This window comes from Trachypithecus francoisi, unplaced genomic scaffold (genome assembly GCF_009764315.1).
Source record: "Trachypithecus francoisi isolate TF-2019V2 unplaced genomic scaffold, Tfra_2.0 Lachesis_group17, whole genome shotgun sequence".
Taxonomy (NCBI): Eukaryota; Metazoa; Chordata; class Mammalia; order Primates; family Cercopithecidae; genus Trachypithecus; species Trachypithecus francoisi.
Window position 1 is genome coordinate 106,390,819 of NW_022681462.1, and position 14,040 is coordinate 106,404,858.

General features: G+C 42.3%; 1 protein-coding gene across 12 annotated transcripts in view; it reads left to right on the top strand.

Annotated features, from left to right (window-relative positions):
• MYT1L (myelin transcription factor 1 like) overlaps nucleotides 1-14,040 on the top strand; it is a 534,097-nt gene that overhangs the window by 37,225 nt on the left and 482,832 nt on the right. For all 12 annotated transcript variants that reach the window (XM_033176677.1, XM_033176686.1, XM_033176679.1 and 9 more), the window contains one exon: nucleotides 9,328-9,427. The gene's annotated coding sequence lies outside the window, so the exon portion shown is untranslated. The remainder of the gene's footprint in view (nucleotides 1-9,327; nucleotides 9,428-14,040) is intronic.

Below are 14,040 nucleotides of genomic sequence, written 5' to 3' on the forward strand. Positions count from 1 at the left end.
CCTGTGTAGGAGCAGTGCTCACTGTCACCCTCCACGCCCTGCTCCTGCAGACCTGCCTCTAACCGAGGGCGCTCTGTCCTCACAGAAGCACAGTTTGTGGGGGAATGGGGAATGAGGTCCTCTCTCTATCTGCAGTACCTGAGCGCTGGGGACAGAGCTCTGAAACCCTCACCCTTCCTTTTTCCTTAGTGCACTTGGCAGGCTCCCCTAAGAATACACAGGTATTTTCTTTCCCTCCTCGGTGCTGTTCTTGTTCTTTTTCTTATTCCTCAGCCCTTTGGATTACAGAGAAGATGGACACAGCTGCCATAGTAAATGCCCCATGAGGCCAGTGGCCCCTGATGTCAATGGCGCCTCTGAGGCTTCACCTCCCGGAACCACTAAGCTGGGATGGTCTGGCTCCTGGAGCTGCTAAGCTGGGATCCTCTGGCTCCTGGAGCTGCTAAGCTGGGATCCTCTGGCTCCTGGAGCTGCTAAGCTGGGATCCTCTGGCTCCTGGAGCTGCTAAGCTGGGATGGTCTGGCTCCTGGAGCTGCTAAGCTGGGATCCTCTGGCTCCTGGAGCTGCTAAGCTGGGATCCCCCAGCTCCGATGCCTCCAGGGTGGCTGTCTTGGACCCAAATCTAGAGCCTCTATCTTCTTGATCCTGCCTCTATGACTTCAGATTTACTCTGTAAGCAGAATTTGCAAATGAAACAGAAACATGCAAGACAGAGGAAAATGTTCTTTTGCAGAGTGTGTTTCAGGGAAAAGAGCGTGCCCTGGTTCCCTATCTCACCAATTTCCACAGATCCGTTCCTCTCCTCTCCCACTCTCCTTGTTCCAAATGTCTTTCTGATTGCTCTGTGTACAGTCTTGGGGTTAAAATAAACTAGGGAGAATAGTTTGTCAGATACAATTTATCCAATACTTCTGATTTCATGGAAGCAAACTTGCTTGTGATATCGGGATGTAGAACCACTTTGTCTTTTTTAAATTTACAAACATAAACTTTGCTCTCTGTGTGACTTGAGCACAGTGTTCTCAATGCGGCTTCCCAAGGCTGGGACTATGAGGGCCACACAAACAGCTATGTCTGTGCACCTGTCCTGGCAGGGCCCCAAGCTGAGCCCCGACAGGGTTGGGAGGCTGTAACCACGTGCTGACGAACCGCCTCTGGGTTTGCAGTGTCCTGTCCAGAAACCGTGTCACTGCTGAGGGCAACATGGAGTCCTTACATCCACAAGAAAATAAAAAATAGCAAAGGAAATCAAAGTGGGGAATTTTCCCAACATTTCTTTCCATAGCCAAGCATTAAGTCTTTTGTGCATTTCACAAGGACTTTTTCTCCAGTTTCAGGTTTGTTTTCATGTAAGGTTTGGGAGTAGAATTTTTATCCCAAACCAAGGAGGCAGCAGGCCAGCCTGTGCAGCACCGACTCAGCTTCAGGAGAGGCTGTGCAGGGCAGTCTTCAGTCTTTCCTAAGCCACCATCCCCAGAGCTGCAGGCCCCTGCACCTGCCCCCAGTCACTCTGCAGGAATTCTCACATCTGAGGACAGCAGAGCTTCCACCTGCCCTGCTCTCTGCCCCTTTTGCCTGGGAAGATTCCTTCCCGCTGCACACCAACAGAGGGAAGCAGAGCCCACGCAGCTGAGGCCCGGGCTCAGAGAGCAGCGCCCTGGATGGGCAGCCCCACCCGCTCCTTTCAGCCCAGAGCACAGCCACCTGCCCCGCCCTGCACCTGCGGGCTATTGAGCCCTCCTCTGCACTCTTAGAATCACACTCTCACATCTCGTGAGATGCTCCGGAGAAAGCTAGGCTGCGAATAGAAATACTAAAAATTATCAAATACTCTGTGAGACAGTGACTTTTAGATTCTTTTCAGACCTGGTCATGTGGGCTCTTCTAGTACAAGAGCTGGTGCCTGGGGGCACAGGGTGTGTGGGTCGGGGAACCAGGCTGGCTCGGCGGCTGCACGTGCCAATGGAGGCTGCTGTCCACCTGCAACGGCACCCAGCCTCGGCTGTGCAGAACCCGACCTTCCACACGGCCGGGGCACTGGGACTCAGAAGCCATCACGCACCCCGTCTCCTCAGAACGGAGCCGCTTCCTCTTGTTTGTCCCATTAGCAAGTATGTCGCTTTTGATTTTCACCTTCCAGTTTGTGTGATTAGCTTCTTCAGGACAAAGACCTGAACACTTTCCTGTTGGCCAGTCTCCTGCCTCCCATCCCCAAGAGTCACCTCTTCCATTTCCGCGGGGAGTAAAGGCCTCTAGATTAAATCTTCTTCTGAAGTCATGGGCATGGGGCTTCAGTTCCAGCTCCAACCTGTAAAATCGTGGGCTTATCTAGCTAATTGTCCTGAACCCAGAACATTTTCATTTTATATCATACAGAGATTTAAGCTCAAATCACAAATCACTGATTTCATAGTCAGGAGGCAGGAAGGCTGCACCGTGGCCGTGTAGCTCAAACCCAGAATCACAACCCTTTTTTCTGATGTTTTTCATCATTCTTGCTTCTTACCCTGCTTCTGTGCCTTGTCTCAGGGTTCTCAGCCTAGGAGAGTTTCATGTTGCTCTGGGTTCTTCCTTAAGTAAAAGCATAATTTGTACTGAGTTTCATTTTTTGCCTAGCCTTCTCCTTACATAATCTAAATTGATTTTTATAACGGCCCTAGAAGGCGAGTGGGCTGGTGTTGTCAATGTTTTATCTTTTTCCTCTTTCTCTAATGGAGGAAGTGGTTGTGCTGTGAAGTTCATACAGCTAAGAACTAGCAGAATAGTAATTTAAATCTGGACGTTCTTTTGCTAGTTCTGGGCATTTCTTTTGAGCCAGTGTTTCTCAGCCCTGGCTGCACATCAGGATCACTGGGGGGCCTTCAAAAAACTACTGATGCCTGGGCCTCACCCCAGACCCACTGGATCAGTGTGTCTGCAGGCAGGGGTCAGTGCTTTTTCAGAGGCCCCAGGTAATTGGAATATGCAGCCAGGTCCAGGAACCGCATCTTTAAACCATGTTCTTTTCCTGCCTCTATGTCAGAGCATGTGGGTGTGTGTGGACTGGGAGCATGGACGCTAACAAAATGCTGTTGTTTTAGCCTGTAATTCTTCCACTTGGCTGGCACATGTGATGAGCAATTACGTTTTAATGACTCTCTTCATTGTTATCTTTATGCCCACACCAGTGTTCTATTTCCTTAAAATGTAAGTCCTTTAATTATACAGACTGCATGAGTGTAACATGTTCTTGCTATTACATAGCATGTGATAAACACACCAGTGTTGTATTTCCTTAAAATGTAAGTCCTTTAATTATACAAACTGCATGAGTGTAACATGTTCTTGCTACTACACAGCATGTGATAAAGCACCCTAGCCTTCGAGATGAGGTCACCCAGCGACTTCAGACTTGCCCGAATAAAGAACCTTTTTAGAAACGAAAGCAGACAAAGGCCTCGCTCCTCAGACGGAAGTGGACGCCAGGGCTCTGGGCCTTTTCCAGCTCCCTCTCCTTGCAGATAAACACTTGCTCCATCAGAGGCTGAGGGTGACCATGGGGCCCTCAGATATACAGAGCACAGTTCCAAGACAAGGTTCTAGACTTGAAACGAGAAATTCTGACTTTCTCTATGGTTTCTCTGCCCGTGTCCTGCAATTTGTGGCTGTGTGGCTGACATCATGAGCTCGTGTGGCAGCGTTGTGATGCCGAGTTGCCAAGGCCAGTGTCGGAACGTAAATACCAGGACTCCCACTGGGGATCCCAGCCCTGCCATGGGGAGGTCCTCCCCAGGGAGCACATTTCCTCTCAGCACACACTCCTCTCCTTCCTCCACCTCCTGGGATCTGCCTCCCGGGAACCTGCCCTTGCAGTCAGGGCTGAAGTGAAGTCCTGTTTATACCATGACACAGGTGAGCTGGAGTTTGGGGATTTCTGACTGTGGCTATTAATTGGATCCACATCTAAATCACTTAAAATAATCTCTTCAGACAATACTAAGAAACTCACCTAATGTCTCAGATATCAAGTGCTTTAAAGTATCAGTCGTGCACTCACCCCATTTAGAGAGGATTTTGGTTCTATTCCACTTAGCCTGTTTTTATTCCATGGGTGGTACCAGTGAGGGGGAGTTACATTTGTTTGCAGAACATCAAGCAGTGGTACAAGGGCTCTTCTTATTCCAGTCGTATGGAAGGAAGACTGTTCAAGTTAACACAGCAATTGGCAGGTTGTTATGTTTTTCCATTATTGTTACCATAGGCTGTTGCTTTATGCTTACATATTTGCGGATTTTTTTATGTAAGCCCAACTTTTCTATAAGATATTTGTAAAAATTAGCTCACTATATGAAACTAGACAGGCCTGAAAAATGATAATCAGCTAATTAAAAATTGTTTTTAATTAAGAGTATGAACCACTATACTACTACCATGCTTGAAGTATGAGGTAAAATAGTAAAAGCCTAAAAATTGTAAATAAGTAAGCTTGAGTGCATTTAAATAAAGCTTTTTGGCCAACATGCAATAAAGCTTCAAAGTATATGGCAGTGTGATTAATAGAGGATAGTCCCACCTTAGCCAGACAGGGCCACCTATTGGGATTTTCTCAAGGTTAAGAGACAGGCACCACCCTCTGTGGTCTTCAGTCTTACTCTGCTGTCAGCAGAAATTTCTGTCTGCCCAGACAAGTGTCATCATGGGCTCTGTTTGGTGATAAGGAATCTTGACCTACCGCTGACATCATGAGCCACAGAAGCCTGGAGAAAAGCTACTTAATATGCAAGCCTGTGGCTTATATTGAAGGGTAGAACATTTTTAAAATGATAATTATCTTGGAGAAAATAACTTTTATTATTAAGTAGCTTTGAGTTAAGAAGCTATCGAAGAATATAAGCCTGGCATTCCTGAGACTGAATTGAATGGGTTATATTGTTCTCTAGCAAGGAGGTGTTCAAGCTGAACATGTGTATGTGGCTCTAGTCTGATAAAAATCCAAAGTGTAACTCATTGTGAAATTAACCTGATAACTGATACTCTAGATCAGCACTGTCTAGTATAAATATAATGCAAGTGGAAGAACTACATATGTGATATTACATTTTCCAGTAAATGTTAAACATAATTTAAAGAACCAGATGGAATTAATTTTAATAATATCGCTATCTAACCTAAATATTATAATATCAACAAGCAACCAATACATAATGATTAATGAGACGTTTTACATTGTTTTCACGCTGTGATCAAATCTTGTGTGTATTTTACGTTTACGACACATTTCCAGGTAAACTGCACATAAGACTGGTGCTCGCCCTGCTCCCCTCATGGGTGTGGAGGACCCAGATAATAAGAAACACTTTGCTCAATTATTCCCAATACTTTGCTCTGTCTGGGCATATGATGATCTAATTTTTTAAAAGTTCCTTTTAATTGCATTGAGGTTTGAGTGTGGTATTTTAAGAGTGCTTGCTGAGAAATTAGATGGTCAGGATTCCAATCAAACCCTACTATTGACAAACTAGGTGATGTTAGGCCAGTGATGTACCTTCCCAGGGCCTCATTTCTGTGATCTGTGAAACTGATGTTGTCATGTATCTACCTGGTCATGAGAATCAAATGACAATTCATATTTAGTACTTAGCACATAGTCTGTATGTTTAGGTCATTATCAATATATCTTCCCTGTCTCTAGAAATGAACTATAGGGTATCAGCAAATGAGGCCAGATGATCTATCTAGGGATAAATCTGATGTCTGTTTGAAGAAGCCAAAAAAGGGGGGGAGTAAATATTCTAGAATGATCTGTGTACCCCACCAGAGAGTTCTTAATGTCAGCCCTTGTGTTTAGCTATTACTCTATTTAAATCTCCAGTAGGTTAAATTCCAAATTTCAGACTGAGCTGTAGAGTTAGTTGGGCTTAATAGAGTTTGAGTTTCATTGCTATTACAATTTCCATGGAAAGGCGAGTGCTTCTCTTCTGCCAAAAACGTGGTGATACCAACACAGAAATAACTACAACTTCGTCTAAAAGACTATGTGAAATAACTATTAATTAACTAGAATATCCATATGAATTTAAAAGACCAAGCTCTTACTGAGAAATAAAGCTGGATTTCAGAGGTCAAAAGGAGACTCTTAAAGATGATCTAATCCATTATCCTCATTTTGCAAAAGAGAAATTCACTCTGTGCTCCTGAAATTGCCACTTTCCCATCTTCAGTAAACACAGTATTTATATTTTTTCAATGATTTATTTTTTAAAAAACACTGGGACTGACTCATGCTAGTTAATTTTCTGTAAATCACTTACTTTGGAGCATTTGAACAGGTCTTACGTCCAGAATTTTGCACCAGAATGCTGGTGATGCTTAACAAAATGTTAAAAAGATGATGGTCCTGATGTTAAATAACTTTGTACAGTCAATTTTTTGAATACTTAAAAATTTAATACCTAAAGTCTTATAAGCTACTTGAGGATTATCTGAATTTTTAAAAAGGATGTTTTTGTTTTTGTTTTTTCTTCTTCTTTTTTTTATAGATGGAGATTTGCTCTTGTTGCCCAGGTTGGAGTGCAAAGGCGCAATCTCCGCTCACTGCAACCTCTGCCTCCCAGGTTCAAGTGATTCTCCTGCCTCAGCATCCAGAGTAGCTGGGATTACAGGCATGCGCCACCATGCCTGGCTAATTTTCCATTTTTAGTAGAGACGGGGTTTCTCCATGTTGGGCAGGCTGGTCTCGAACTCCCGACCTCAGGTGATCCACCCGCCTTGACCTCAAAGCAATGGCAATTTTAGATGAAATCTATGTGTGTGTGTGTATATGTGTGTGTCTGTGTGTGTGTGTGTGTGTGTGTGTGTATCTGTGTCTCCCTCTCTTAGGTGATGATAACAGAATGGGAAATAGAACTTAGCGACATTGCTTTGACACTAAGTCTCTTCCACTCCCTGCCTTCGGGATTTTGTGCACCCTTCCTGCCTTCTGCAGGTGGCCTTCCAAGTGCAAGTGGGTGGGGAGGGAAGCCTGCTATGGCCTGGCGTAGTTCTCCAAAGCCAATGCCTGGCACTTTAGGTAGATGTGTTGCTGGCACTCTTGGCCACAAATGATCTTTCCTGCTGCGCCCAAGCGTAGCAAACTATGTGGGGCCACTTAAACCCATTAGACCATTTATCCTAGACTCACAATAGGCAAGCACACTTTAACCTTAGTAGAAACTAAATTTATTGTCATTTTCAGTCGTAAAGTAAAATCCCAAGACCAGACATAAAAGTTTTCTAATGGGTTCTATGTTTTATTTTTTTCAATTTGTTAGAAATCATTGGAAACTTGATATCTGCATTACTTCTTTTAAAAGCGTACATATATTTCATTTGATTTTAAATGATCTAAGATGCTCTCCACATTTTAGTAATGAATGACATTGTCCTGGGAGAGTCATCAATTCTATCTGCAAAAGAGAAAGTTTCTGTGTGTGAGCCAAAGCATGTCACAAATGCTAAATATTTCCTTTTAGAAGAATGAAGAACACGCCAGGCACAGTAATCCCACACCTGTAATCCCAGCACTTTGGGAGGTCGAGGTGGGTGGATCACGAGGTCAGGAGTTCGAGACCAGTCTGACCAACATGGTGAAACCCCATCTCTACTAAAAATACAAAAATTAGCCGGATGTGGTGGCATGTGCCTGTAGTCCCAGCTACTCATGAGGCTGAGGCAGGAGTATCACTTGAATCTGGGAGGCGGAGTTTGCAGTGAGATGAGATCACGCCACTGCACTCCAGCCTGGGTGACAGAGTGAGAGTCCGTCTTAAAAAAAAGAAAGAAGAAGAAGAAAGAAGAAGAAGGAGAAGGAGGAGGAGGAGGAGGAGAATGAAGAAAGAACAAAGAATTGGAGTATTGGAGGGCCTGAGAAACTGGAGGTCAGCCTGGAGCAGCAGAAAGCACCCTTGAGTTGGGAAGAGCTGGTTTTGAACCCCTGCTAGGCATGCTCTAGCTCTGTGTCTCCAGGAGTTAGGCAGCATCTTGAACCGACGTGCAGGGAAATAATAATGCTAACTTTGAGGATTAAGAGAGATACTGAACCTGCAGTGTCTGACCTAGCGTGTAGCTTCTCAGCTAGATAGTCGGTAATGGGAGTGATTGACATATGTGCTGATCTTACCATGAAGATCCCTGCTCCTCTCTCACCAGGAACGTGTCACAAAATAGAAAGTATGGCTTCTAGGCAGGATTGGGAAGACCCAGAAAGGGGAGGGCATTCCAGGTAGAGGTAAAGAAATATGCAAAGTTGAAAGCATAGAAGAATTTCATGTTTCATTTTTCCTCCCACAGAACTGCTAAAATTGGAACGAATATGGTTAGTGGGTAGAAAAAGTTGAATTAATGTTCCAAAGGAATTATTGTCCTTTTCTTCCACCACCCCAGTTTTCCATGTGAACCTAGAAAATAGGAAATACGGGAAACTTCCTGGTCTGCGCATGGTTCTTTACTTCTATTTTTTAAACACCTATTATTTTTCATTGTGGCATTAGTCCTGATACGGCCTTAGATAGGCAAGCTCTGTGTGAGGTCCTTATTGAACTTGCATACTTTGCCATAATGCAATTCGCGGTGCACCCCTAAGTCCAGAACCTTCTCTTGCAACTTCTATCACTGCCTGACAAGCAGCCTTTTGGGCCTGGAGCTCACCTCCAGCTCATCTCCCTGGGTTAGGAGTCTTTGTAGGGAGGACGGAGATTTAGGGACTCTCTCAAGTTTCACACAACTGACCTTGTTCTTTCATTTTTATTAAAGGACAGACTTTTATTTTAAAAGAAGTGCAACTTTGGCCGGGTGCGGTGGCTGATGCCTGTAATCCCAGTACTTTGGGAGGCTGAGGTGGGCAGATCACGAGGTCAGGAGATCAAGACCACCCTGGCCCCTGGCCAACATGGCACATGGTGAAATCCCATCTCCACTAAAATACAAAAAATTAACGGGGTGTGCTGGCCCATGCCCATAGTCCCAGCTACTCGGGAGACTGAGGCAGGAGAATCGCTTGAATCCAGGAGGCAGAAGTTCCAGTGAACCAAGATGCCGCCACTGCACTCCAGCCTGGCGACACAGCAAGACTCCATCTCAAAACAAAAAAAAAAAAAATTACAACTTTGAGGAGAAACAGTAGGAGTGTATCTAATTTATCTAAGGCCACTCCTTAGATAAATTTCAGCAAGTGTGGCTCTGTGTGTGTGTAGGGCCTTCAATACTTTAATGAGACTAGCCCAAGATGTAGGAAAACTATCCATTCCCAGTAACTCAAGAGAAAAGAGTCTCAGTTCCATTTACCATTTCTTCCTCCTCTCTGACATGCAGGGCGGGTCATGCGGAGGCTGTAACCAAGGACGAGGTGTGTGCGGCTGTTGCCTGGACCTTTGTCCAATCCACGTCGACATTTGAGGAATCACAGCGTGTGGTATGTGAATTGCAATGGGACTTTACCACTGTATTAGGAATGTAAAGGAGGTAACTGAAAACAAACAGAACTCACAAGGCAATGGCTGATATAGAATTCGGGCAATTGGGTTCTTTTGTACCAGTTATTTCTTGCTGTTTTTAATGCTTACATGCTTCCGTTGTATGCCCTTGTCTAGTCAATTACCTATACTTGTTAAATTCATATATCAACTATTACTTTTTCTTATATCTTTATACTGATGAGAGCATTGCCTATAATCTAAATATTTCATAAATGAACTGAACCAAGCAGAGAACTTGATCCAAAAAATATAGTTATGTTTAATTTCCTAATTCTTCTCTTGTTATGCTTACGTGGTGTTTTCTGAATTTCAAATTCCTCCCACTCCTACTCTTTCACTTGAGCCTGAGTGAGGCCACACTGTAGACACGGTTGGCTCTCTTTAAGCCCTTCAGTACCCTGTGAGAAAGTTGCCACCATCCCTTTTAGACATGAGGAAACTGAGGCAGAGGGAGGTCAGATGGGTAGCCAGAGGTGCACGGACTTCAGAGCTTACCGCCAATCAAAGCCCCATTTGGAGGATGTAGTTTCCTTTTTCCGTGGATGCACATCTTTGGGAATCATTTGAAATCTATCTTAGACGTAACTGTGTAAATTTCCAGCTGCATGGAAGAGTGGCATTGACTGACCACATGTAGGTTCGAGGTCTGGGCAGCCCTGACTGCCTGGGGACGTTGAGGCAGACTCTCAGCTTCTGTGACCTTCACTTTCTCTTCCAATTAAGAGTGAGTGGAATTGAGAAATGCTACAAATTTAATTTCCAGCAAGACTGAGAAGTAAACCAATCTGTTGGACCCAATGTCCTCTATTTGCTACACAACTAATTTTTAATGGTTCAAAAATTATACTTTTCAAGGCATCATCTCTGTACTCTCTTACTTTTGGTGTCAGTATCTTTAGCAACTTATCCTCTCAATGTCATTCTTTGCATTAACATCAAACTGCCAGAGAGACCAAGTTTTTAAACTTCTATTTTCTTTACATAATTAGCGTATGTCCATTGTAGAAAAATTGGAATATTAGAATAATAGATAACACAATTTTTTAAAGCACTGGAAATTCAAAAATTTGGTGACAACCACCGTTAGTATGTTGATTTAAAATTCAAGACTGATTTCTTTGACAGTCTTCAATAAGATTTTAAATTAATGTGAGTCAAGCTACCATTTGTTCTTTACTCCTTTTTCCCTTTAAGCATCACATGTCTCTTTCTGTAAGAAAAGCTACTTTTTTGGGGGGGGTGGGGTGGAGTCTGACTCTGTCACCCAGGCTGGAGTGCAGTGGCACAATCTTGGCTCACCACAACCTCTGCCTTCCAGGTTCAAGGTATTCTCCTGCCTCAGCCTCCCAAGTAGCTAGGGTAACTGGCACATGCCACCACATCTGGCTAATTTTTCTATTTTTCTATTCTGGTCTCGAATTCCTGACCTCAAGTGATCCGCCCGCCTTGGTTTCCCAAAGTGCTGAGATTACAGGTGTGAACCACTGCACCTAGCCTGAAGAACTACTTTTCTGTTACCTTATTTTGTTCTGTTACCTTGTCTAGCATTCTACTATTATCATGGATATACATAATAATGGATTATGGAATAATGGATTATATGGATATACAGAATTCTACAGTATTATGGATATACTGAAATATACTTCATCAATTCTCTATTGTAATTTCATAAGTTGGATTTTTAAACTTTTGCCTTATAAACATGGTTTTAATAACTATTCTTCACCTAAAACCTTTCACACTGTTAATGATTTTCTTAAGATAAATTCACAGTAGAATTTCTTGATTCAAGACTTGTACATTTTGATACTTTTGAGAAGGGTAATAGCTTTACACTCCTGCTGCATTTCATGTGTGGTCATATCACTGCATATCCTCTGCTATTGAAAACACAGCTAATCATCCAATGTTTGAATGGTCTGCCATTACACATAGAAGTGTCATAAATTCAACCTTAAGAAAAAACTAATCTCATAGCACAAATTTAGTTTTGTAAAGGCTAAAAATGTATTTCAAAATATCTTCTAAATTCTCATAAACTCAGCTAAAAATCTGACACTTTTTTGTTCTTTTGTTCGTATATAAAATCAATGTATGAAGTACCTACTATGTGCAATACACTGTGTGAGGCAGTGGTGACATGCACATGATAGAACATGACCCAGCTTTTTAGAAGTCCACCTTTTAGTTGCAGAATCCACACTTATATTGAGTCTCTGATACACGGTATGAAAAGTATAATGTATTTACTTTAAAAATGAAATCTCAGTATAAGCAATTTGATATAGTGACTATTACTGTTTCTGATGTGTAACTCTGAGAATTTTGAGATCCACTACCATTAAAGAAAGCTGGGATTGTGTCCGTTATACTAAACTCCAGAGTGCACTACAGAAGCATTTCTGCCCCATGCCACCTACCCCTAAAAAGAAGCCTTTTTATTGCTCCTTGAATATTTCCAGGAATAGATAGCTTACAACTCAACAAGGCAACTCATTCCATTGTTGGATTGTGTCAAGGGTTTGAATATTATTCAGTTTTATAATAGGCACCTGTTGTTCTTACTTTCAGCCTCTGGAGAGATACAGACTACGTCTAATTCAATTCAATGTAATGGATCTATGTTAAGGATCTACTATGTTCAGAACATGGAGTTCTATGGGCTAATTTCTATTTCCTATGACAGTATTTTCAATATTTGATTATAGTTTTTCTAAATATGCAAGTTAACAAGTTCACCCCATTCAAGGAAATTGGATCATTAATATAAGTCTGCTAAATCTCTATAAAGCAATACATTTTGGCCTCAGTTGTTGACCACTTGCACGAGCTAGTTGGAAATAATTTTATAATCAATCAGGAAGACACAGGCATTTACTCCTCCCACTTCTGTATACATTACCAACAATTTTATTAAAAAGAAAACAAAAGTCATTTGCCCCACACTATTACTAGTTATGACATGAAAAATCATGCCACGTGTATTAGTTCATTCGCACACTGCCATGAAGAAATACCCGATAATTTATAAAGAAAAGAGGTTTAATTAACTCACAGTTATGCATGGCTGGGAAGGTCTCAGGAAACTTACAATCATGGCAGAAGGCAAAGCCGAAGAAAAGTATCTTCTTCACAGGAAGGAGAAGTGCTGAGCAAAGGGGAAAAAGCCCCTAATAAAACCATCAGATATCATGAGAATTTACTCACTAACATGAGAACAGCATGGGGTAACCACCCCCATGATTCAGTTACCTCCCACCAGGTCCATCCCATGACATGTGGGGATTATGAGAACTACAATTCAAGAGGAGATTTGGGTGGGGACACAGCCAACCATATCACCATGTTTGTGTACATTTGGCGTAAAACAACCCACATGAAAAGATGGAAAACCTAGTGTGTCCCCTGTGGCTGCACCCGGGCAAGCCACCAGCCTTCTCTAAACCTCGGCCACTTCATCAATTAAATGAAGGAATTAGAAATCTTTGAGGAGACTTAAATTACCATATTTTATGATGAAATTTTGTGTTTGGGGTTCTGGGCTTTAGATCACAAAGCTCTGGTTGCCTCTCAAGTTATGGTTTGTTTGGTTGAAGCTTCCTTTCCACCTCCTGATGGGGTCTAACCCTGCTGCAATGCTGCACGCACGTGGTCACCCTGCACACACTTCTGCACTGCAGCCTTGTCCTACGAAGCTGACGTATGTTACCTGACTTCCTCCTTAAAATAACACTAGGGAAGGAAACATTATCATCCCCATTTTGAGCAGGAGAGACCTGAGGCAGAGCATTATATAATGTGCACAAGGGCAGATAGAAGAAGTTTAGTTTGGTTTAAAAGGCACCCCATAGCCTCAGCTCCTGATTTCTGTCTTATATGGAATGGGCAGGTGAATGCCTTTACTCCTCCAGATTTTAAACTCCAAATAGTTTCTTGGACTTGGTTCACTTGGTTGTCTTGGAGATGATGCGTATTACCAAAGCAACTTTGATATGCAAGAAAATAAAGCAATAGCAACAAATCAACAATGCATAAAGCTGTGAACCATGCAAGCAGGGTATGTATGCAATGTCTAACTAGTGTTTCGTGGTGGATTCACTAAAATGACCTAATTTGACACCATATAAGCAGGAATAGTATATGCTTGAAATCTTCCTTATAGGAAGAAAAGCTTCTCAGAAAATCTAATACTTTCTACTTTAGTCCACAAATGAATTTAGTTGTTTATACATGTTTTCTTAATTTTTACTTTAATGTTTTCTGACTGATGACACTTATTGTTTATTTCTTTATTTTCTCATTTTCTAATACCTGATTTTACTACTTCTTATATCCATCTATTTGAAATCCCAGATAATTTTTCTACATCAAAGCTTTCACTTCATTTACCTCTTACCCCATCCTTGACTTTATGCCATGTACTTGTCCTGCTTCTTAAATAGATAAATCACATAAGTACTGTCTGCTGACAAGACCTTCCTACCTTTCCTAGTTTACATTCTTTGATTATAAGCAGCTAGTGAAAGAAAATCCCAGTGTGCAGTGT